Source organism: Panthera onca, chromosome D1 (genome assembly GCF_046562875.1).
Source record: "Panthera onca isolate mPanOnc1 chromosome D1, mPanOnc1 haplotype 2, whole genome shotgun sequence".
In the NCBI taxonomy this organism is placed as follows: Eukaryota; Metazoa; Chordata; class Mammalia; order Carnivora; family Felidae; genus Panthera; species Panthera onca.
In genome coordinates, this window is record NC_138348.1 from 104365998 (window position 1) to 104388888 (window position 22891).

General features: G+C 46.1%; 2 long non-coding RNA genes across 2 annotated transcripts in view; one reads left to right on the plus strand and one right to left on the minus strand.

Moving 5' to 3' along the window:
* Positions 1–1067: 1067 nt before the first annotated feature.
* LOC132660870 (uncharacterized) overlaps positions 1068–22891 on the minus strand; it is a 239954-nt gene continuing 218130 nt past the window's right edge. The window contains exon 3 of the long non-coding RNA XR_009601935.3: positions 1068–1094. This is a non-coding gene — a long non-coding RNA (uncharacterized LOC132660870). The remainder of the gene's footprint in view (positions 1095–22891) is intronic.
* On the plus strand, positions 4322–22834 carry LOC132660871 (uncharacterized). Its single transcript, XR_009601936.3, has 3 exons — positions 4322–4485; positions 13279–13388; positions 22585–22834. It is a non-coding gene; the product is annotated as an uncharacterized LOC132660871 (long non-coding RNA).

A 22891-nucleotide genomic window follows, 5' to 3' on the forward strand; every position in this document is an offset into this window, starting at 1 on the left:
GAATCTTTGGAATTAGTAACTGAACTTTTTTTTAATAGACAGGAGGAAAGAGAGACTCACTGAAAGGAAGTTTTGTCAGAGATAACACACTTGGGTTTTCATAAGTCTGGGTGCATTTCTTAGGCTGGGTTCCTCAGTAGCAGATCCTGAGATGGGTTATTTTTCAAGTGATTTATTAAGGAAAGGCTCTCAGGAGAAAGTGAGGTGAGGGAAGCAGGACAAGGAAGACAGAAAAGCCACCAAGTGTGTGAATTCAGGCAGAGTCCCTAGACAGTGACTTTAGCCTGGTCCTAGAGAGCATCTCTGGGTGTAAATGATGCCTCAAAGTTTGTCAGGACCAGAGATAAGAAAGCTGAGTATAAGTACCCCCAGCCAAAGACTAAAGGGCAGGAGGTAGTGTGCGGGGGCTACTAACGTGCCACACACTGCCAGCTGTCCACACCTATGGGTATGCAGCCACAAGGCCTGCCTCAGGGAGACTCAGGGATGGCAAAAATAAAGCAGAAAGTCACAGGAGCAGGGGGAGGAATGCGTGTAAATGGTAGAAAGGATCCCTGGGCATCTGGGTAAGCCCAATACTGACAGTATCTACCTTATATTGATTCCCTTTATGGGTATTTTCCTTTATTTCCCCCCATAGTTCCTGGGCCATAAGCAAACACCCTAAAAATAATTCTCTCATTCATTACTGGTAGACATGTAAATTGCCAAAACCACTTTGGGAGACAGTTTGGCATCCTCTCCTAAATTCAAAAAGCCCATGTCCTACTAACTCCCCACCTAGTTCCAAGCTCTTTCTCATTTAGGAGCAGTCATGTTCCAGGGCACAATATCTCGGATGTGGACACCAACCACATACCCGTCAACAGTAACACAGATAGATATATATAGCATAATATCCACACAATGGAATATTGTAGAGCAACGAAAATAAACTACAGATTTACACAAATGCATGTTTCAATCTCGAATAAATGTTGAGTGTATAAGACACTACAACACAAAACCACACGAGATTTTGTTCCTATAAGATTAAAAACAATAACCAATAATAAACTATAATACTTACAGTTGGATGTGTAGACCATAAAACCCTAAAACAAAACAAAGGAATGATTACCACAAAAGGCAAGATACTGGTTATCTTTTGGAAGTGGGGGTTAGAGGGAGAAGTTACTGAGGGGGGTGGGATTCAGGGATTCTAGGGGGCTGGGGACCTCCTATATCTTGACCTGCAAATTGTTACAGTAAAGTTTGCTTTGTGATAAATCATCAAGATGCAAGCATCTCTTTTATATACTTTCCTGAATATGTGGTATACTCCATAATCAAAAAGAAACTACTTTTTAAAACAAGTTTTAATTTCCTTTCCTTTTCTGCTTTTTCTTCCACTTTGTAATTGTAGCAAAATAAACAACATAAAACTTTACTTTTAACAATTTTTAAATGTACATTTAATTCAGTGGCATTAAGTCCATTCATAATGCTGTGCAACCATTGCAACCATCCATTTTCACAACTTTTTCATCACCCCAAATAGAAACTCTGCAGCCATGATGTTGTAATTCCCATTCTCCCCTCTTTCCAGCACTAGTAATCTCTATTCTACATTCTGTCTTTATGAATTTGCCAATTCATTGGTCTTTTTGTGTCTGAATTATTTCATTTTGCATAGTGTCTTCAAGGCTTACCCATGTTATAGCATGTATCACAATTTCGTTCCTTTTTATGACTGAATAATGCTCCATTGAATGCATATACCACACTTTGTTTATCCATGCTGATGGACACTTGTGTGGTTCCCACCTTTTGGCAGTTGTGAACAGCACAGCCATCAACAAGGGTGTGCAAATATCTGTTTGGTTCCCTGCTTTCAATTCTTTTGAGGACAAGCCCAGGAGTGGAATGGTTGGATCTGCTTCTGTTTTGTTTTGTTTTGAAGTTTTTGAGAGAGTGAGAGAGTACATGTGCAAGTGGGGTAGGGGCAGACAGAGAGGGAGAGAGAATTCCAAGCAGGTTCCACACTGTCAGTGCAGAGCTCGACGTGGGGTTCAAACTCACAAACCATGAGATCATGACCTGAGCCGAAATCAAGAGCCAGCCGCTTAACGGCCTGAGCCACCCAGGTGCACCACCCACCTTCTGCTTTTTAAACCAAAGGAATGGGTCTCTCCTCTTCCCAAGAATTTTTGCATGAATCCCAGCCATTGAGAGGGCTGACTATTGGAGGGCGGGGTGAGGCAAGGAAGTGAGAGATGCTCCTAGCTTCTGTCACTCACGACTGAGGCAAGAGGCGATGGAGGCCAGGATCCCTGGGTTCTGTGCCAGCTCTACCAGCCATGACCTAGCATGCCTCTTGCCCCCTGCGCCTAGTGACCCCATGACTCCGTGGGAACAATATCTCCCTTGTCGGTAGGAAGAGAATAAACAAGGATGAGCGGGAGATGTCAGAGACTTTAAAGAAGCATCTTGACATTGATTAAAAACAAAACAGGGTGAGTTATGCAATGACAGACAAACTCATACTGTGGTCCTCTCTGGCTAAATGGGGGTGAGGACAGCGGAAGGGAAAGGTGCAGGAAGACAGGGAAGGTGGATGCTGGAGAAATGGAAGAAAGGATTGAAGAGAAGAGAATGAAGGCAGTGGGGAAGAAAGGCTATTTTCCAGAGGCAAAGGCCTGGAGCTGGCATCTCTGAGCAGTGGCCTCTAGAGCTGCCGCCGGAATTCCAGAGGAAAAATAACAGCCCGTCACTCTCGGTGACTGGCATGCCACTTTATGGGGCCTGAAAGCAAAAACGTGGCAACACTGACAGAAACAGGTGTCTGTAAACAGTGAGACAGAGCAGTCCTCAGCCTGATCCTCCTGAAGCACATCCCCACCTAATATATTATTGACAAGGCTAACTTTTATCAAGACCTTCTGGCCTCCTGCGTAATAAATGTGTATCTCCCACTCTTTATCACCCATTACCTTATTAAAATAATCATCTTAATTTCATTGTTAAAGTGATTAATAGGGCAAGTGTTAAAGGAAATTAATCCTCAAAAGGAAGAATAACTATAGCCAAAAACTAACTCCTCTGAATTGGTCTGGTGGTAAAGTTCAGGATTTTGTAGTTAATGAGCCTTAAAGAGTTAAATATAGAAGAGTGCAGGAGAGTCTGGTGAGAGATGGAGAACAGAGAGCGGGCAGAAGCTGAGGTTGGAGGAAAGCATGGTTCACACCTCTGTGTCCACTCACTACGAGCTGAGAGGAGGCTGTACCTCCTGGCCTCTCGCACCTGCAGTGCTCATGGTGGTGCCTGCCCCTTGTGCAGTCCCCAGGGATTCAGAGCCCAGCCCAGCCCAGGGCTCAGTATGAACCAGTGGCAAGGAGATGTAGGGGCTGAGGGGAGTCCTAGACTGAGGCTGAGCTACTTGAAATAGAGTCAGAAACAGCCAGCAACAGGCTGCTGCCATATTCCCCCCCTTCTGAGTTGGGTGAGAGAAGATCAGCATCCCATTCCTTTCCTCCTCTGTCCCACCTGCTCTTTCCACCCTGGGGTCCCTGCAGTCTTTAGCTCTCCTGTTCCACTGACCAGGCAGCTGGATCTCCAGGGAAGAACTGAGAGCAGATGCCTAGGGGGCTGGAGAGGGGGAATTATGGTTCCCTTTGACAATTCCTTCACTTGTGCATTCAATCACTCATCTCATGTTTATTAAGCTGCTGTGATATAGCACTTCTACTTTAAAAGCTGGGCATAGAAAGAAAGGCTTGGCCCTTTAACTCAAAGTTTCCAGTCTGTTGGAGACAAAAGACATATGCAAACAGATAATTACCAGACATGCATTGCTTGTTTAATGCTCCCTTAGAGATGTGTGTGTGTGTGAGTGTATATAGTAGCATTCCAATACTCAGCTGTTAAATATATAGATCTTTTATATTCTGAAAGAGTTCTCATAGGCTCTTAACCAATGAAAACTTCTCAAGAACTTTCTGTGGGTCTTGGCTGATCAGTACACCGCAAACACCCTCAGCTAATGACCTGCAGCGTGTGCTGGTGTACTTGGTTTTGATGTTCTCCCAGCCTGTTACTGCGTGTCCCTGTCAACAGCAGTGATACTGACTGGCTAACCAAAGGGGTACGAGATGGCAGTGGTTCTGCTGCAGTGAAACCAGAACATACAGGCAGGATGTTACAAATTGAGTTCTCCTGTCATTCAAGGTATGTTCCAGGAAGTGGGGGAGGAAGCACAGAGTAAAAAGCAGGCAATTAGGGAGCATAAAGACCTTTGACATTAATAATGACATCATAAATGTCACTGCAGCCTGGTCGGGGGAGGAGCAGTGGTCAACGATCGTATGCAAGCATTTGCAAGAAGCTTTGGTCCAAGACAGGGGACATGAGGAGAATGGAAGAGCACTGTGTCCCTGGATACCCCCTCCACAGAGACAATGCCAGGGGGGGCACTTGCAATGCTGTCGAGCAGTCCGAGGCAACAAGGTTGGGACCTGGCTACAGTCTGCTCTGCATGTCTGATGCAGGCAGAGAGAAGCCTCTGCAAGTCTGGGAGTTCAATGTCCACTCATCTCTGACATCCTTAGGCTTCTGTGTAACTAATGCCATAGATTACTAACATACAAAATCACCATTGTGATATCAATAATATAGAGCACTCTACTAAGGTTTGTCTTTATTTAAACATTCTCTTTGAAATATGGGTACAGAAATAATGAAACATGAGGATCAAAGTGGGAAAAAAATCTGTGTTTGATATGTTGAAATTCTATCAATATCAGTTCAAAATTAAATCTATATTCATCACCGAAAGACTGAAATGGCATAAAAATTCATGATCATTTTGAAAGTTGTTCGTTTTTATATGCAAATACACTATTCAGAGCCTTCAAAGGGTTAAATGAAAAGGAACTAGAAAGTGTCTTGGCTCAATAACTTTGGGAAGAATTTTTTATCCTTTTTGAACATAGAAATATTTGTAAAAATTTAAATAGTAATATAAACTGAAGACAGAGATGAGATGATATCATAATTCCTATCTTTTGAAGAATTGTTTGGAGTATTAGCATTCATAACACTAAACAAAATAACCATTAGGGTCTGTATTTACTGCTTCATTTGTAAATGCCATTTAGATCATGAGTCTTTCCTATTTGCAAATTCTTCACATTTGAGAGGTTGAATTAAGAGTAATATGTCAATCTCAGGATTCTGTGAAGAGAAAAACCTCAAAAATCATGTGCAACATCCATGATAAACTGTCTTATGTCAAGGCATAATAAAAAATATGTATATGAAAGAAAAAAACCCAAAGCACAACCCAAATATCCTGGTCTGCTGATCTCTGTTGGAAATGAGCATCCATCCACCAGAGTTCAGGGCCTGTAACAGGATCATAGGGCTGATTGTTCTCAACTCTAACACCAAACTTCTGAAAATTTAACCACTAACATTTTTAATTAAGCAATTGTAATAATAATCATTTGGCATAATATTTCATATTTATTCCTGAATTCTGGAAGGTCATTTTATGATGATTGATTTTAGCATCGGTGTTTGGCCAAGATATGAATGTAGCTAGTGTTCACCTATTTGGTGTGATAGATGCTCTACTAGACGTGGTGATAACATGACTGAAGTCATGCCTGAGTGTCTATAAAAATTAGGGAAGGCTACACACAGAAGCCAAAACAGAGACTGGAAGGATGAATTCCAAGTTTTCCCAGAGAATGAGAACGAGATAAGATAGGGTATTCTAGGAAGAGGGAACAGTTAAAACATGTCTTGAATGTCCTTTGAATGCCAGGGGCTACTTTGGTGTTTTCTACATGTGTTATTTCCTTAACCAATAGGATGAAGCAGGTAGTCTTTGATCTTTTTTGCAAGGAGCAGAGGCTCAGAGAGGGGAAGTAACTGCTCTCTGTAACCTGGAGAGTGGCTCCAGAAGAAACTCCCAGCCTCATAAGACTTCTCTGGAAAATTGCCCATATCCCTGTGTCCCCAGCTCTCTCACTGCTTCAGGTAGGGTGAGGGCTTGCCCTGGGCCTGCCCTGATTCTTTCCAGGCGGTGCCCATGGCCTTATGCCTCATCAGTGACCTTATTCCTATCCCTGGCCTTATTTCTTACCTGTTGCCATATTTCTAATGTCACACAACACCCATTCTCCCCAATGATGCCATTTTCATATTCCAGACAGGCCTGGGCAGAGGTGTCTCGGGCACCAACCAGAGCCCTCGGTTTCCTTTGTGGCCCAGCAGGTCATCCTGTAGGGCCCTCTTCTAATGGCCTGATTCTCTTCAGACGCTTTTCTTTCTTCTTTGGCTTCCCTTTCTTCTCTTTCATCTCTTCTGGGGAAGGCCCGCTGCCTGGCATGGCTATTGTGCTTGGAAATGAGCCTCCTGGGCTGGTGAATAAATTGCATTTTATTCCTCCCTGTCACTTCTGGCTGGGGAAGCACTGGGAGATGAAAGCTGAGACGTCAAAAGCGCTTCTTTTGACCCAGGGAGGCATTTCTCATTTCCGAGCCCTCGGGCTGCACTGAGCCCCCACATCGGTGGCACTGGCAGGAGCTGAGCCTCGTCCAAACCCAGGGGTCTTCTGGGCCTCCTGGGCTGAGCATCTGGATGTCACTGTCTTCACTAAATCAGCAGAGGGGGCAGGGCTCACTTCTCAGCAAAGCAGAAGCATCACTGATGGAGGTGGCTCCTCAAAGGGACAAGCAGGTCCCCTATGTGGAGTGACTGAAAGTTGGATTTGTACTGTCATATCAAACCGCATGCAGAGACGCTCTCCTGTGGGCCAGGTCCCACTTCTCTCCTCCCCTGCGCGACCCAACACTTATCACCGGGCTCCTTGTTGAGCAATCTCTCTTGTTAAGACTCATAATATATCTCTTCATTCTCAGGTGAGCATGGACGGAGGTGGGAGATGGGAGAAATCAGTCACTGATCTAAGCACAGAAACTGGGCTCTGAAGGACAAGCAGGTCTCCACTGTCCCTGCAGGAGGAGTGACAAGTCGATGGAGGGGCTGAGACAACGGAGGGACTCCAAGGAGAAAGTTGGCCTCTAAAATAGAGAATGTTCAAACAAAACTGCCAATCCCAATCTGGCAAAGCCACCAGAATCCCTCCTTCAGGTCGTCTTCCACCCCATCCAGGAACAGCCTGTGCATGAGGAAATCCTTGATAACTGCACTTCTGAGTATTTCCAGAACATATTAGAGCATTGACTGCAGAGGAAGCCAGGATGTACAGAGGTACACAGTTTGAGGTCAGAAAATTCAAGGATCAAATTCTGGCTTTGCCACTCACAGGCTGAAGGTGGGCAGTCTGGAGGCTCTATCCCAGTCCCTAGGGCCATAAAACAGAGAGAATGGCCTCCACCCCACATGCTGAGAAGGCTGAATGGAATCATCTGTGTAGAGGGTCCACCCCAATAGCTACCACTTGTTGATGGCCAACAAATGGTTATTTTTACTGCTCGCTGGCTATACACACTGAAGAAGGATGTCACCCAATTGAAAGGGCACAGATTTTGGAAACTGAGTGACTGAGCTCAAATTCCACTTCTGTCTCTTGGTAACTGTATGATTCTGGGCAAGTTTCTTACTGCAAGCATAACCACCAGTTCCGACAGCTACCATTCACAAGGGGCTTATTATGTGCCCAGGGCTCTGGCTATGGTGCTGTCTTCTTATTTCTTACAAAGGGCCAAGTCACCCACTAAAACACTTACCCCTAGAAGCAGCAATGAGATTTGAAATCAGGTTCATGAACTTAGTCCACACTTGTGACCAGTATATCTCCTCACCAGACTGTTTCACCTAACCATCTGAGCCCCTGTCCCTGCTGTGTAAAATAGGGGTGATAACGCCCACCTCCTGGATTTAGGAAGAGAGTGATAGAAGGTAATCCATGTATGACTCCCCCAAAACAGGAATCTTCTTACTATCATTGGGCTCAGGAGGCAACATGTAGTATGAATTCCAAGTTGTGGTCACAGTTTCTGGGGGTGGGAAGAGAGTAAGAGTCATCTGATTCCAGCCTCCTTCAATTCTCATTGCCACAAGTGAAGACCACCAACTGTCTGATTTCTGAGACTGACAAGGACAGAGTGCTCCCGATAATGATCAACATGTCCAACTGGGACTTGAAGATTATACTAGGAAAATTTATGGAGCTGAACATCGTGTCAAGTCCCATGGCTTCCAGTTTTTGTATTCCTTTGCACAGTTCATCGTGGTTGGGGAAAGCCCACATTGCATCTACAGAGATCCTATGGGTCCTCTTCCACTTAAAGATGTGCTCCCTGCCTGTCCTCATGACCCAATGACTGTGGGGCTAATGTCTCCTGGGACATCCCCTCAGCTCCCCTCTCTCCTCAAGGGTCTTCTCTGGGCTGGGACCATTGTTTCTGTTTTGCATATGGGAAAGAGGCCCCTTGGGGAGGAGGGGCCTTTTATCGATGGAACAGAAGGTTGAGGACAGGAGAGGCATGAAGGGTCCTTTCCTCAACGCTGGTCCTGACTTTCCCTTTGCTCTCCCTGGGGAAGACTGGACATGTGTCCACCCTCAGTCCCCTGAAGTTCAGAGGCCTCTGCAGAAGCTGTGTGGAACCTGAGAGCCGTCATATGTCACTTTACGTGATAAATTCACAGAGATGGAAAGAAAAAGTACCCTGAATACTGATGGCTGTGCAGCTGTGAGAAGGAAAGTTTCCAGAATTGCAATGAGCAGCCTTGTGCTGAAGTTTTATGTCATTTGCTTTCAATTCCATTTACAGTTATTTCTTGTTTTTATATCATGTTTTATTGAAATCCATTTTTTATTTTAATGCTTTAGGCTCAGTCATGGATCTTTTCTTTCCCCCCTATCTTTTGCCTCTTGAGCACGTGAAGGTTCACATTATGCAAACAGCACAGAGAGGGGTTTTGAAGTATCATGGGTTTTTGTTCCTTTCTGTATTTCTCAGATTGAGTATTTTTTTGGAAGCAGGCTGGGAACATGGCCATGCAATCCGGGTGTAGTTCAGAACCTGCAGGCAGGCTGGCTTGCCCGGAGTGGGGCCTGCCCCCTCTTGCCTTTGTAACTGGAACTCAGTCCAGTACCACGCTCCAGTTCCATCCTCATGACCAGATGACTGGCTGACCGAAGGAGAGAGTACCCTACTTTGGACTGCAGGTGCTTTAGGGAGAAAGAGGGAAGAAACAAAAGTATGGTCTTGGAGGCTCTGAGGCAAACCAGAGCATGTCTGGAAATTAAACTGAACAAGGGATTGGGGTCTGTTCCATTCCTGCTGCCCCCACGTCCGGGCACATCATGGCCTCTCACTGGAGAGGCTGCAGTGCCTCCTACCAGGCTGCCTGCCTCCATCGGCTCTTCCAGCAGAGAAGGACAACCCTGAATGCCACCTCATAGAGCATCTCCCAGCTCTAAGCCTCTGGGTCTCCACCACACCTGACATCCTCAGTGGCATCCATCTCAGGACCTGCTAACGGTTGCCAGGCCAATCAGGACAGGCTCTTCGCTGCTCTTGCCCCTGCCAGGTTCGCTTCCAGCTCCACTCAGATGACCAGTTGTTCTACCATGGGGAAGGGCTTTCCATGTGAGTCTGCCCATCCAGGAAGCTTGTCTGGCCCACCCTGGCTGCTGGTGCTCTTTCTAAACTGTGGCTAGCCATTCACTTTGTCCAGTGTCTCGTGGTGATATTAACTTTGACCTGAGTGTCTTGTCTCTTGAAGTTTGCATAGGAGGGCTGTAAATCAATCAGGACTATGAATCCATTTTATGTAATTTGGCCTGCATAATCTGAGGCAACCCAGTCTCTCTGAGCCTCACTTTCCTCATCCAAAACCTGGAGATCATACCAGTACCTAACTCAGAAGGGCATTATGAAAACTAAGTGAGTTATTATATGTAGAGTACTTAGAACAGTGTTTAACACATAGTACATAATATGTAAGTGTAAGTTTTTATTATGATTATTTCCAAATAACAGAAATAAACTCAAGGCAGCTTAGCTTTTTAAAGGGTAAATTAGTATTTTAAGGAAGGTTATACAAATCTCTGTAGAACCCAAGGGCAGAGATGTATCTGGGCCTCAGGTGGGTGCTGATGCCAGATGGGAGATGGTTATGCCTCGTTATTCTGTGAGTTCATCTTTCTCTGTTTCTCGGTCCTCCAGCAGGAAACATGGCCACTTGCAGTTCCCAAGTCACCTGTCCAGCCACACAGAGAAAGCGAGCTCTCCTTACTAATTTGTAGGGAGAGCCTCTGATAGGCTCAGTTTGGATCAGGGCTCAATCTTTATCCAGTCACCTCTGTCCAAGAGAGTGTGACCGGGCCATGTCGCCATGTCTCATAAAATGGGTGCAGGGCTTGCAGTGAAGTGTGTGTGTGCACATGCAGGCTAGTCATGAACCCATCAGCCTCTTCAAACTGTATCTTCCACAGTGCAGGGGGCTCTTTATACCTCCCGGCCTCAGTTTACTGTAGCACAGAGTGCCTCACACATAGCTGGCGCTGAGTACAGATTAACTGAAGTCTAAATGTAGACTCAAAGTACAAGGATTATAGCTCACTGTGTTTGCTCATCAAACTTTGGAATGAGTTAGACAGATTTGCAGAGCTCCCTTGGGCTTGAAATGACTCTCATTGCTGCTGCTTCTTGCCCGCCCCCATCTCCTGCCATGTGCCAAGATACTGGTCAGTGGGAACAGCATCCATGAGGAAAAAGTGCAAGCAGGACTTTGCAGAAATGTGCAGTTACCAACACTCTCTTTGTGTTGAGAGCCAGCAGAGGCTCGTACCGCCCACTCAGCTGGGCTTGACCTCCCTTTTCTCACAATGAATGGTCTATCAGGCCACAGGCACTGGAAACTTTCCTTGAGGCACTGACTGGGTGAGCGTCAGCCTGGGGGGTCTGAGCAACATGCTGACAGAGGTGATGGAAGGCTGCCTGAGCTTAGGTCACTCATAGAAGTGAAATCAGACTCTAGGCAAGAGTGAGGATGGGTCACTTAGGAGAGTATCTCCTTCGTCCTTGACCCCAAACCTCTCAACTGTTCATACCCAGCTCATCCTCATCAACAGAGAAAATGCACAACAGCTGCCTGCTCCAGTGCTGCTTAGCCTCACCCTGTAGGGCAGTGGTTCCCAAACTTGTCACCCCATAGGGCAGTGGTTCCCAAACTTGACTGCATATTAGAATCATGTGGGGAGCTTTTAAAGATACTGATTCCCAGGCAGTGCTCTGGAACAATGAAACCAGATTCTCTGGGAGGGGGACCGGGCATGCTTCAATATTTTTAAACCTCCCAGGTGGTTCCAAAATGCAGGCAAGTTTGCAAACCACTATACTACAAGCTCATTTCTTCACATGGTTCTAATACTCAGGTGACTTGAAAACCTGTATCACCAGCCTACACACCTTCTCTCTGTGCCAAGCTTCTTGTTGCTTCAATGTGTTCTCTCTTGCACAACTAATTTACAAGTTCTGAACTTCTGTTTTTTGCCCTGGCATCATCTCCAGCTCTTGAATCCCTTGTCTTCAAACCTTGGTTAATTCACTCACCCCCCTTCTCAGCACCATCATGGCATCCAGACATTTCATTTCCACTGCATTAAATGTGCTTCTGTTGCTTTACAAAAAATATCATTTATTATAAGCTTCTTGAAGGTAGGAGGGACCATGTGTCCTATTTTTGTTTTTATATCTTCCTAGAGTACCTGGTAAAATGTCAACTTCCAGTAAATGTGGTTGCCCCAAGACGGAGGAGAGAGCTGGCCAAGGTGGTTTAGGCCGAGCAAGTAGGGGCCTCTGAAGGTTGGAGAATCTCTTCCCAAACTTTCAGTCTATGAGGGTGATATACCAGTCATGGTAAAGAAAGGTCCCATACTCTTCTGTTTAACAAGAGCCTCTTTGCTATATCCAAGGGTGGGAAGTATTAAAAGAAATCCAGGGAGGTCTCCTGGGAAGGTCTGTGGATGCTAGTTACCAAGGGAGGTGCTTAATAGCAGTAGCTACCAATCACTGAGTCCTCAACTACTTTGTGTCTGGCGCTCTACATACAACTGCTCACAATAATATTATTTTAATGTTTCTGAGCCTCAAAAAGGCTATTTGTAATAAGCTATTTATAATAAGCTATTGTAAAAAGGCCCAAGGTAAATAACAGAGCCCTAAAGGACTATGTACTTCCCAGTGAGTCAGGTATGTTCCAAAAAAGACTTAGGTATAGAGAGGAGAAGGAGACAGGTGTCTATCTCACTCCCAACCAACCTTCTTCCTCATATTTGAGGACAGTGGCTTAGGCAATGGTTTGCCCATTACTCCGGGGTCATGTGTATCACTATCCTTTTTTTTTTAATGTTTTTTTTCTTAATTTATTTTTGAGAGAGAGAGAGATAGAGAGCATGAGCAAGGGAGGGGCAGAGAGACAGAGGGAGACACAGAATCTGAAGCAGGCTCTGAGCTGTCAGCATGGCCTGAAAACTCACAAACTGTGAGATCATGACCTGAACTGGTCGGACCTTAACTGACTGAGCCACCCAGTCACCCCATCACTATCCTTTTAATGCCACATTCTTAAGGAGCTTTGAGGAAAGAGAAGTCAAAGATAAAATCTATCTTTATGTGCATATAATGATCATCAATCATTTTCTGATGAGGACTAACTGGTTGCAAGTAACAGAAACCTTGTTTCCTTAAGGAAACAAGGGAAATGTTAGACTGAGGGGTTGCTTCTGGCAGCCAGAGAAGGGAATATAGCTGGGTCCCAGGAAGGGGCTGGGTGCTACTGGCACTCTCTCCCACCTCTGTATCTCTCTGCTTGCCCCCCTAAGTCTCATCTTGGACCTGCAGACCTGCTTCTTATGCTCCCCGTAAATACTGTACATCATGGTTGCCCCAACCCTGGGCATTTATGTTTGCATGCTATGGTCCTGGCCCCCTGGGAAGTTTAATTTCTCTCTTGACCCCATTTCTAGCTTTGTCGAGAAGAGCGTGCCCCTGCCCATATTAGGTCACATGCCTCTGGATGGGATCCTATCTCATCGGGTTGGTCAGTGGTGTTCTGGAGTGAAATGTGCCCATGTCTCTGGATAAGAATAAAATAATCCAAGAAAGGAGAAAGGAGAGCTGACAGTGATCAATAAATGGTTAGCATAGCAAAAACTACACTTTATCGATGCAGGCGCTAAGTCAGGGGTTTTATATTTTTCTCCAATTCTCACAACAGTCATCCAAGGTTAGGTATTGTTATTCCCATTTTCCACAGGAGGAAATTGAGGAGATTAGAGATTAGCAAACCCTGGAACACTGATTCTGGTGAATTCAAGCCCTTTTGGAATCTTTTTCTTCTGGAGACAGAGTTGGGCTTTATGTCAGGTATGTTTATTCTTCAGTATTTGCTCCTACTGGCGAGGGATGTGTATGTGTGTGTGCATGTGTGCGCGCGCGTGTGTGCATGTTTCTGTGTATCTGTATGCACTTACTTTTTCCACGGTTGTGTGCATCCTGAGATTCTGAGAATGCTCATTTCTCAGCAGGGAGAGAATGTTCAGCTGGAGCCTGCCAGCCTGAGTCAGCCTGGAGCCAGAGGCCTGGCAGGAGTGGACAAAGATGGTCTTTATCCACCAGGAATGCAGTGACCTCACTATGGCTTTCCTCTGCTGGCTTGGGTTTGTGTTAAGCAGAGGGAGGGAGATTTGGGTTGGGGCTCAGTGCTGCCTGTTCATGTACCCTCCAATCCCCTTTCCTTCCCTCATCAACCACTGTGGATAGAAGCCAGGAGCTCTGGTTTCATTGCTATTAGGCTAAAATGGAGACCGGGCTGGAGCTGAGGTTGTGGCAGACAGTGGAGCAGGGACCCTGGAGTAGAAAGATCAAGGATCAAAGACCAAGGATCAAGGGTTCAGGAATGAGGAGGCCTGGTTTCCACCTGTGTTTTTTGTTTTTTGTTTTTTGTTTTTTTTTTTTTTTTGATGTCTGTGATATTCTATTCAGATCATGCTACCACTTGAGATTTCAGTTTCCCTCATCAGGGACATGAAGGGCCAGATGATCTTTAGTGAGGCAGCCGGGTAAGTCAACCGTCTGATCTGTGATCAGCTCTTGCCCTTTCTCCTTGTCCTTCAAGGGAAAGCATGGCTAGGCCTGGAAAGAGTAAAGCAGGTGGGAACCATAGTCTTCAGGCATGTGAAGGGCACAGGTATGAAGAATGACATCCTGAGTATGGCTTTAGACTGGAGATGGAGGGGTTTAGGTAGGCTGTAGGTGAGATCAAATTTTTTTGACAAGGAGAACTGGGAAGTCACAGACAGCCTATGTTGCTAATGTTCATCTTTGGATCTTAGCTTCCTCAGCTGTAAAAAGAAACTGCCCAACTAGATGGTTTCCAAGGATTCTCTTGGCTCTGACATGCTACAGATGACTCAAGGAGTCAGAGGACTCCCAAGCTTTAGAAATTCTCCCCCTGATTTTGCTCTATGTTTGTTTTGAACACACCTGTTTTCTAGCCCATAATGGCCCAATTGTTATGGCAAGGGAAAGAATACTTGTGTTTTGTGTGGGGGGTGATGGGGGTAGAGTGTGGGGGGAAGAGAGAGAGAGAGAGAGAGAGAGAGAGAGAGAGAGAGAGCGAATGGATAGATGGTGGGAGGAAGACATGAGAATGAGTTCCCAGGGCCTCCAGGAATCTGTCATGCTTTCATTGGCTCTCATAAACCAAAGCCATCAACCCTTCCACACACAACACAAGTCTGGGTAATAAACTAGAAATGATGGTCTCAATTGTTTAAATCTTTCATATTTCAGGCCACAATCACCCCATTTGACCCCGGTTGTTTGACACAGATGACGGCTTAGGGACCTGGCAGCCGGTTCCTGCTGAATCTCCTTGCTGGCTGGGGACACCCAGCCTCAGGGGTTCATGCTGATAATGACCCCTCCCCCTGGTGGTGTCATGGCCCTGCCAGTGCCTCCTCATCTTAATCCTTCTTTGTGCAGCTAATTTAAAAAGTGTCAGAGCTTTCGACACAGAACCAATGGTAAATTGCATTTGTCACAAATGACAGGGCAGATCTGTAAGGGGTGGCCTCTTCTCATGGGAGTAGTTACTATTTGGACACTACCCTGCAAATGGACTAAAACCCTGACTTATTTCATTGGGGATACCTTTTCTTCATACTTGGTAAAAGGTACTTTTATTAGGACACTCAAAGGGAATAGTTAAGAAGAATTGAACTCTTACATTTGAATAGAAACTGTGCACAGACACAGAGCTTCAACAGAGCCAATTACAGAGAATATTCAGATACAATGGCCCCATAGGGCTGGTGTTAATGGCTCTAAGGATGGGGGTGTGGGGAGAAGAAGAGGTAGGGACTATCCCTGACCTGTCCTGATCTCTTCCCCTTCCCCTGATTCTGAGTCTGTTGCCCCATCATGTTCTCTGTACCTCAGTCTAGCATCCACCAGAAAGGCCTCTTTTGGGCATTAGGATGATGGCAGAGCGTGGGGATTTCCCAGAGTCTGTCTGCAGCTGCTCAGTATTGAATACATATAAGATAACTGCTCTGGCCAAATAGAATCCATCAATCATATCACTTTCCTCTTTCACCTTCAATTTCCATCCCTAATTGTTAGTACACAGACCTCCACACCGCAGGCTCCTAGAACAGACAGCTCCGAAATTAAAGGCCTCTGAAAAACCTTTTTGCTTACAATGTCCTCTTTGGTGGTGGGGGGGCTTTCAGGGTCTCCCTAAGGGTTGGTTTGGGCTCTGTCCACCTTCTGAGTTTAATGACGTACGTCAAAGATGTCCCATGGTATTCAAAAGCCCTTTCCTCCATGTTTTCTCTCTCTCCCCTTAAATCAGTTCTATTGTCTCCCCCCACCATCCCATCTGCCCCACCCCCATCTGCAGTGGTTGAATTAAAAAGCTGCCCCTTATAGCAAATTCTACTTTACCAACACTTTACTGTTTATGTGTTCTTCATTTCAATTGTGTGAAAGAATTTACCATGAAATGCTATGAGGCTCTACCTCACTTATTTATAAAACTAACTGTCGGGGCAAGACTAACTATACACAGGAAATTTAAAATTGTCTCAGGTTTGGTGAGACAGTCACATGGGTTAAGATTGCTTATTTCTGACTCTTACCAACATCCTAGACCTCCCAAATCAAACAAGTCTGGAGGGATGAGGCATCATGGCTCTGGCTAAGTTTACACAAGGCAAGGAGAGCTCTTGGCTGCTGTAATTATCCCCTCATTACCCACCTCCACTGGTCTCTGGCTTTCTCCACCAGATACTAACCACTGTGGCATCTGAGAGGACTCTCATTTCAGTTCTTCGTTACCACATAGCTGTGACCACCAGCTCCCTAGCCAGTTATGCCTCTTCCAGGAGAGCTTAACTGATCAATAATTCTGTTTGAAACCTACCAGGTCACTTCAGCAAATGGACCCTTTTCTCCTCATTGGTATTTCCATTTTCTTCTTGTTTTGCTATGGATGAGAATGTCGCATGGATGAAGGATGCCAGTGTGGGTTTGGAGAATGTTAACCTGACAATGGGTCAGAACATGAGCGACAAGGGATAATAGTAGGAAAAACATTTGGGAAATTTTTTGAGCACAATAAACATAAAAGTTAGACAAGAAAGAAAAGAAAAAGAAAGGTGACAAGTCATGTTAGAAAAAAAAAATTATAGACAAGTATTGATTCAGCCAAGGCTAAGAAACCTCGGTGAGCAATTGACACTGTCTGGTACTTGGAAAAGAGGTTTTGTTCTGACCACTTCTGGTCTTTGATAAAAGGAGATTCTAGTCACCCTGCAATTGGGGCTTGTGCTGGTTCTCTCTGGAAATAACTCTGCTTCCTGAGGATGGATGTGGGGAATGCTTATTGAGAGATCATCTGATTGCAGGCAGGGGATGTCCTGGGAGAGGGGATGATGTTGGATAAATTAAAAGCAATTTCATGTCCAGTGGATGAAATGAAAAAATCTAGATTCTGAATCTATGATACATACTGACAATTTCCTTATCAATATGTATTATGGCAATCTCATTGTAGTGAAGTTATTTCAAGTTAGCATGTAGGTCCCCTCTTCTAGGAAGCCTTCCCTCATCTCCTCTTGTCTCATTGTTTTTAAAATCCTATTTCTGTAACTAGGGTGGCCAGATGTCCCAGTTTGCCCAGAATGTTACCAGTTTGAACATGCAGCCCTCACATAATCATTAATAGCACATTCTCCTGAGTATCTTGGTTTGGACAATAAATGGTATGGGTCAGCTTCTCATATCTAACACTCTCAACTTCTCCATATCCTAGCACTAGTTCATCTGCATAATATCTGAGTTTCCTAAATCCTTCATTAGACTTCACAGTCTTTGAGGGCAGGCTCCTTTCCTGTCTTGGTCACTGTTGGATCCTCAATATCTAGTACAGAGCCAGGCATACTGTTAATGCCCCCAAAATGTTTATTAGGTATATGGATAAATGCCCGTATTCTAACTCAGATTCCCAGGGCTTGCCTAGCTGGAAATGCTTCATGAATTGTTCTGAGCAAGACAGAAGTCACACAGAGAAGAAAGGAACTGTCCCCATCCCCACTGTTAGGTAAACTGGTTTGTAGCCATTGGCCACGTCCAGTTCCTTCTGCCATCTGGATGTGGTCTGGGTAGGCAGCCCAAGTTACTGTCCTGTGCAGTCCCTGTTGTGTCTCAGAGCCATTGTGGACTCCTGTCTGCATGGATTACTCCCTAGAAGTGATGCTGTCCTAGGAGGCAAGCAGCTGGAGAACAAGCAGGGGGGCAATGATGACAGAATCCAGCTCTGCCACTCAATGATGGCTCTGTGATCTTGGTCACAGCCCTTTACCTCTCTGTCCTTGCAAGAAAAATGTGCCTTCCAGCTATAGCCCTCTCTGATTCAGTGACTGTCCTGGGATTCACACATAAACAGGAACCATGGGCTGTGAGCCAGGATAATAATAAAATGGGCTGCTTGTCAGCATTTCCACAGAGAGGGGGAGATTGCCTCTGAGTTCTCCACCTTAGTTTCCTCTCCCAGCCTAGCCCACCCAGGGCATAGTGCTCAGACCCCTGAAACAGCCCCCAAAGCTCTGCCTGGTAGGGCTTCTTGCTCAGCAGGGCCCTTCCCACAGTCCTCCACTCTCCCCTCAGAGCCCCACTGGTTAATCCTTAGGCCTTGGCTCTCCTGCTCTGTGAAGGGCCTGGCAAATGTGGAAACATTCAGGAGTGCACGTTCCCAGGTAACCAGCTGGCCTAGAACAGAGCACCTGGGAGAAAATTCTGAACTGTGGTTGACAAAGAAGGCAAAGGGTGACTCAGAGATGTGAGGTAAAGCCGAGAATAGGGAAAGAGTGTCATGAGATCAGAAGCCAAGAGTATTCGGTACAGTCTGGGAAGCAGAAAGCAAGGCTGGTAAAGGTTGAAAAAGCAGCTTGAATGCTGTGAATCAGGGAAATACACGAGTGAGATGTTTCTATGGGGCTGTGGGCAAGTGGGAGCCCCAGCTGATGAGAAGGACTGGAACATGGCTAATAAGGCTTCCCATGGTACCACAGTTGGGGTTATTTACAATTTCACAGAAGATTCCTGGAGATGCAATACTTTCACTGAGAGTGCTAATTCTCAAATGATAGAATCTCAGATGGTGTGGCAGGCCCAGAGGGGGAGATACTTGGAGCCACTGAAACGGGATCAGAAAGCTACCTTCTCCTAAGGTGTGAGGTCCTAAGATAAAGAGGTATCCGGGGGAACTGTTGAATAAGATGGGTGAAAGACTGAACAGCTTCTCCATCCTGCAATATTACTTGAATGCTGAGGACAAGCTGACCAGTTAGGAGGGAAATGGAAGGTCTAGATTTATAATTGTGAAAGTACCCCTAGTAGCAGAGAAGGGGACAGAGGTGCCCCCAGATTCTGGGACATGCTTTGAAGTGGTTCTTTAAGGAATCAGAGATTCTGGTGGTATCTTCCTACTTGGAGTTGATGGGCTGCTACTCAGACACCGTGAAACTGAGGGTGGAGGATGCTTCTGAAAGAGGGACCCCGCCTCTCTGCTTCTTGCACACCTTAGAAACAACACAGTCCCTGGGAACTTGCTGAGGAGCCAGGGAAGCCGGGGGTGGCTTCCTCCCTCTACCTCTCAATCCTGGAGTTTTAGAGTCTCCCTGACAGTGTGGCACCATGTTAGATAATAGCGGCACAGCTAATTTGTTAATCTGCCAGAACCGCATCCAACACCCTTTTGTTCACTGACACCACGGTAATAGGAAGGCACTAGCCCGGCCACTGTTTGCCTGCTGAAACTAAGCCACAGCGCTCTCTGCATAATTCATTTGTGCATGAAATGGAAGCTTAATAGCATAAGTAAAGCACTAAGCAGAAATTGGCAGTAAATGCCTTTTTTAAGTCTTAAAGATAGACTCTACTTCACTCATAAAGCCCAATTTGGTATTACTTAATGGCATAAAACACTTTTCTCTGAAGCCATACTTACCGGGCGATTTTAGGTGCCCCCTACCTTTCCCGGCCGCTGCCTGCTATGATGGCCCATCAGCCTGTTGCTCCTGTCTGCCTACACAGATGTCTCCTTCTATGTGGCACTGAGCCAGGCATCCTATACTCGCAGGACCCCAGTGCCTCTTCCAGGGCTCACTCCAGCACCAAAGGCTAGAGTCACCCAAGGGCCAGGACAGCCAGGCCTGGAGCTTCAAGCATGCTGGTTACAGAGACAAGGGACTGGCGGCTCTGGGTGAGCATGCAGGAGTATTAATGAACAGGGCAAGCAGGATATGAGTTGGAGGAGTTGGGCTCCTGTTCTTCCAGAACTGGGAATGGCTCTGGTGAAATCGCTTCTCAACAGGAGTCTCAGGCTGAACTGAGTCTGCTCAGAGCTTGCTAAGTGCTCATAGGAGTCAGGACTCTAGAAGAAAGGACCTCCTACTTTGTGGGTCTCTTTCTGGTTTTCTATTGCTACACAGCAAATTGCCCTAAACATACTGACTTGAAACAACCATTTTACTTAACCTGGCAATTGTATGGCTTGGGACTTCTGGAATTCCACACCTTGTGGGTATCATGTGGGGCAGTACCCATGTCTAAGATGGCTTCCTTACTCCCGTAGCTGGTGCCTCCTGACAACCTGGCCTCTGTCTCTACGTAGCGTGTTTCATCCTCCAAGACCTCTGCACATGGCTTTGGCTTTTCACTGCATGGCTTTCAAGACTGGTCCTTTTGAGGGGAGGTTCAAAAGTGATCATTCAGAGAGGCACAGCAGAGAGCTGCAAAGCAACTCTGACTCAGCTGAAGCCCCTGACATCATGTGTGTTCCGTTCTATTGCTCAAGGAAGTCAGTGAGTCCAGCCAGGTCCAAGGGAGGAGGGGGTATAGACTTCACCTCTGGATGTGCACACAGAGAGGGATGAAGGCCATCTTGGAGGAAACTACCCCAGTCTCCAAGTCACTCACGTAGGACAAGGGTCCAAGTTCTACTCACTGGTTCTTGCTCACGGAACCAACACATCTCCACATGTGCTAAGATGCATACCCAAGTACATGTTGTTGAGTAGGTAAACAGTGTTTACTGTGGGTGCACACTGCACATGTTTAATGGGTGCTCAGAGAGTTAAATCTTCTTTATATATGGAGAAATATGTTTTGAAATATACTCGAGTACTTCTGTGTCAGCGCAATGGACCAAGACCGGAGCGCCATCCTGAAAACCAAAAGACTAGATCACCCACTGATGTGGCGTCAGGCCCCAGGTGGTGATGCCCTTCCTGATGCTGAGAATCATCAGGTCCCAGGTTTCTCACTAGTTTCTGTTCTCACTAGTTTCTGTTCTCACTAGTTTCTGTTGCTGGTGAAGTAGGGATGGGGGGGTGTGTGAAATTTTGAGTTGTAAGGTGGGGGATGGGAACAGGAACATGCCCCTAGTTGATGACTCTGGGTGACAACAGGCTCTCCCCTCTGGTTACCCTTTCCTAGGTCACTCTGAGATATAAAAACAAGCAAACACGCAGACAAGTCAGAGATCAAGTCCTGTGAGGGTTAACCAGCTAGAGGCCTTCCCGGGTCTACACACAAGTCACAGCCCTTCTGCCAACAAAACTTTTGAACTTTTTCATGCCAGAAGAATGTTCCTTTGTTCTGACCTTGAGCTAGTTCTCAAGCTCCCTGGTAATAACTTGGCCTTGCAAGACACCATGCCTAATTACCTCTAATTTTTCATTCTTCCCCCACTCCCCGCCCTTTTCCTTAGCCATAGTTGGTGGAGAAAGGCAAATCAACCACAGTGCAATGATTGTTTGAGTCATTTCCTCAGTTCCTGATTCCTCTGCTGGACTGTAAGCTCCATGGAGGCAGTGGTTTTGTCTGTTATTTTTCGTTTTTACAAAGCAGTGCGTTAGAGAGCACAGTATCTGGCACATGGTAACACTCATTAAATTGTTTTGAATCAATGGGTGAGTGAATTTATTCAATAATATGCATTCAGCAGCTATCATATGCCAGGCACTGTGCTGGGTGCCAGGGATCTATTAATGAATAAGACAACATCCCTGCCTTCCAGGAGCTCAGATCACGCCTGTATGGGTCCATTGACATTTCTTGGCTATTTCTTCCTCAGCCCTCAGATCCACGCACTGCTCATAAACTATCTGGCCATATGGGGACCATCTCTCTGGCACAACAGCCCAGATGGTGGCTTTACCAGGCAGGATTATTTAGGGGTGATCTTCTCCCAACCTCCTCCCTTCCTAGCTCTCACTTAATTACCCAGCATGCCTCATAAATAAAGTGGGGGAGGGAGGGATTGCCTTCGCCTTGTGAGCATAAATGTTTTCTAAATGATATTGTTCCTGCAGCTTCTGAGAGCCTCATAAACATGCCTGGCCCTGGATTTATTATGCGACAATAATCCCGCTTAGCCAGCTGGTGAGATTCATAGCTCTGACCCCTTTCCCCAGTGCCCCTCTCTTCCTTGCCTCATGCAAGCGAACAGGAGGCCAAGGGGGAAAGGTTGCAGGGCCTCAGGGACTACAACTTGGGACAGCCTCCAGCAGACTGATGCTTTCAACCAGCTTCGAGTACTCCTGCCTTTCCTCCTTATGTCCACTCCCAGAGCACTTCCAACCAGCCTGCACGGCTGCCTCCCCCCCGGCGCCCTGGCAGTTCTGCAAGTTTCTCCAAGGAGTTCTGTGGCTGCAAGGCAGGCCCAGTGGGAGTGAGGGGGCCATGCACAGCCGTGCTGCTCTCCTCTGTGCGCCTGTCCCTGCAAAGCCTCTTTAAAGGAACCCAGCCCACATGTGTCCACGCTGGGACTGTTCAGAAGATCACCACAGGCATCAGCAGACAGCTCCAGAATCCTTCAAGTACTTCCTGCCCGCCGGGTTTGCAGCATTTCTGCTTTCAAGACCCCCGAACCCCACACTCACTTTGGTTCTGTAATTCAGATCTTCTATCCTGGTATTAGCAGCCCAGTCTTGGCCCAGCTTTCCCAGTGGGCCTGAAAACCTCACTGTGACTTCTGTTTCCTATGATTTAGTTTCAGCAATGAAACGGTGGATAAGAGATCCTGTAAGACAGACCCAGAAGCACCCCTTTGCCCTATTGCCTCCCTGACGGAAGAGGGACCTTGGACTTTGGAGACTGATTACTATGACATTGAGGCCAAGCTGTCATCAGTCCTGGAGTGCACATCCTGTTCACTGTGTGCGCAAATGAGTGTCAGCCAAATATATCTGAGCCATACTGCTGCAGCCTTAAGGCCTGGTTTCATACAGTGTCACATTAAAAAGAAAAACAAATCTAACTCCAAACGCTGTGAAAAAGCAGTTTAATTTTTTCCCCCT